Source organism: Falco cherrug, chromosome 7 (genome assembly GCF_023634085.1).
Source record: "Falco cherrug isolate bFalChe1 chromosome 7, bFalChe1.pri, whole genome shotgun sequence".
Classification (NCBI taxonomy): domain Eukaryota; kingdom Metazoa; phylum Chordata; class Aves; order Falconiformes; family Falconidae; genus Falco; species Falco cherrug.
The window spans coordinates 36,258,000-36,260,891 of record NC_073703.1 but is presented as its reverse complement, the minus strand read 5'-3'; positions in this window follow the sequence as shown (position 1 = coordinate 36,260,891).

Sequence of the window (2,892 nt, the reverse complement as noted above, 5' to 3'; positions counted from 1 at the left end):
TTCAGCCAGCTTGAGGGTTATGACCTTCTAGGTCAAGGAAAATGGTAAACAACTGCAGAACATAGTAATTTTTTAAATTCTCGTGGCCTTCTGGGGCCAGACTCCTGGAATCAGCATTGCCTTGATGGCATTTCCAGGAGCAGGCGTGCTCCTTGAAAGCTGGTGCTGGAAGAAAGCACTGGAAAGAGCTGCGGGGAGAGAGGTGACCAAACTGTGGGGTGCAGAGCTCCCCCGGCATTGTGTTTATTAGCATGCCAGTAGACACTGGTGTTAACTGTGTTTTGGGGTAGCTGGCAGCTCCCAGGGAGGTCCAGATCAGACCCCATCCGTGCAAGACCTGCCACCTGCTCTGGCTGCACCACAGTGGTAGCAACCCTGTCTGTACAAACCAACACCCCCAAATGCCTGACAGGGGAGACAATTACTGACCGGGATGGAAAGCAGTTTAGTTGGACTTCGTGTCTAAAGGGACTTTCCGCACCTCAGCATGAACCTGAGTAAATAGCTCCTTCCCTTTTTCCCCATTGTCACCCTGCCAGAGTGACAGAAGCGTTACCCGTTGCAGTTTTCCCCAGCACAGCAGAGCTGTCTCTGGCTTAAATGTGGTTTTGAAGAGCCCAAGGGTGAAAAGCTCAGCACTGGGCTGCCTGGCTGGGAGAGCCTTCAGGCCACCTTCCCACCAGTCCATGCTGCCACTCTTCCCGGTTTAGTTGATCACAATTATTCCCACCCCACACACTTTCCATCAGCTGGACACACAGCCTCTCTCAGCTGTAGGGACGTTATGAGTTTATCTGTTCTCCCCTGTGTGGCACAAAGTCCAAATTCCACAGGACTTTATTGCATCAGTCCCTCACTCAACCCTGATTGGGTTATCTATCACATTGGCAGCTGATGTGCTGGCAGGGTCCTAAAGCCAAAAAGCGCCCATTGCCCATGGCATGGTGGCACCTCATGATTTATCGCTCTTGCTTTGCACCAGGGCCTTGGCCACCTGGGACTGCCCAGTATGCCCAGCTGGATAGCCTGGTTTGCTCCACAGAGTCACAGAATGGTGCAGTAGGTTTGTGTGGCAAGGTTTTGGAAGCAGCAGGGCTACAGGGGCTGTAAAAAGCTGCTAGAACCTTCCTCCATGTTCAGTGGAGCCAATGCTAACCAGGTCCAAGACGGAGCCGCCACTAGCCAACTCTGAGCCTGTCAGTGATGGTGGTAGCACCTCTGGGAGAACATAAAGAAAAGGAAAAAAAAATAAAACTGTGCAAGAATTGCACTGGAAGAGGGGAGTAAGAATATATGAGAGCAACAGCTCTGCAGACACCCAGGTCAGTGAAGGAGAGGGAGGAGGTGCTCTGGGTACTGAATCAGAGATTCCCCTACAAACTGTGGTGAAGACCACGATGAAGCAGGCTGTGCCCCTACAACACATGGAGGTTAATAGTGGAGCAGATACCCACCTGCAGCCTGTGGAGGACCCCACGCTGGAGCAGCTGGATGCACCTGAAGAAGACTGTGGCTCATGGGAAGCCTGTGCTGGAGTAGGCTCCTGGCAGGACCTGTGAGGAGCGGAGCCCAGGTTGGAGCAGGTTTGCCAGCAGGACCTGTGACCCCACGGAGGACCTAGGCTGGAGCAGCCTGTTCCTGGGGGACTGCACCCCGTGGAAGGGATCCACTCTGGAGCAGTGTGTGCAGAACTGCAGCCTGTGAGAAGGACTTATGTTGGAGAAGTCCATGGAGAACTGCCTCCTGTGGGAGGGATCCCATGCTGGGGCAGGGGAAGAGTGTGAGGAAGAAGGAGTAGAAGAGACAACATGTGGTAAACTGACCATAACCCCCATTTCCCGTCCCCCTGGGCTGTTCAAGGTGGGGAGGAGGTAGAGAAATTGGGAGTGAAGTTGAGCCCAGGAAGAAGGGAGGGGTGAGGGGAATGTGTTCTTACATTTTGGATTTAAGTTCTCATTTTCCTACTCTGATTTGAAAGGTAATAAATTAAACTAATTTCCCCAAGTTGAGTCTGCTTTGCCCATGATGGTAGTTGCTGACTGTTCTGCCTGTCCCCATCTCAACCCCTGAGCCTTTCATCATACTTTCTCTCCCCTGTCTGGTTGAGGACAGGAGTGTTAGAGCAGCTTTGGTGGGCACCTGGCATCTGACCAGGCTCAATCCACAACAAATGGTCAGGGTTGGAAGGGACCTCTGGCAATCATCTAGTCTGACCCCCGGCTAAAGCAGGTTCTCCTAGAGCAGGTTGAAAAGAATAACATGCAGATGGGTTTTCAACATCTCCAGAGAAGGAGACGCCCACCCCCCGCCCTGTCCCCCCAGCCTCTCTGGGCAGCCTGTTCCTGTGCCCTGTCACCTTCAAAGTAAAGAAGTTCTTCCTCATATTCAGACAGAATCCCTCTGTCCAGGCACTGCAGGCTCCCCAGGGGTCGATCACTTACACCACTTAGTGACAAGCCAAGTGACTGCGTTTAATGTCCTTTAAACCTTCTAGACCCTATTTGCTCCTCTGCTTTGAGTTCCCTTCAAGGTGCTCAAATGCCCTGGGGATGGAGGGACCCAGGGCCAGCATCCCCATAGAAACACGTGCCGCTGGGGCAAAGCAAGGGGCAGGGAGGTGAATATATAAACATATAACCGCAGGGCACAGTGCTCCCGGTCTATCACCCATGCCTGGCAATCATTACTGGGACCTGGCCACCCGTGTCCTCTGGAAACAGGGCAGATGGGGGTGAAGAGCAGCTGTTCCCAGGTGGCAGATCTGGGGCTGTTTCTGAACCCCCCACCCCAACACCACGGGGTTTTGCCTCTTCTGGGGCTGGACCGAGTGCTGAAATTCTTCTTCCCCCAGCTGCTCTGGACTGGCGGAGGGGTCTCGCCCACCTCTGTCTG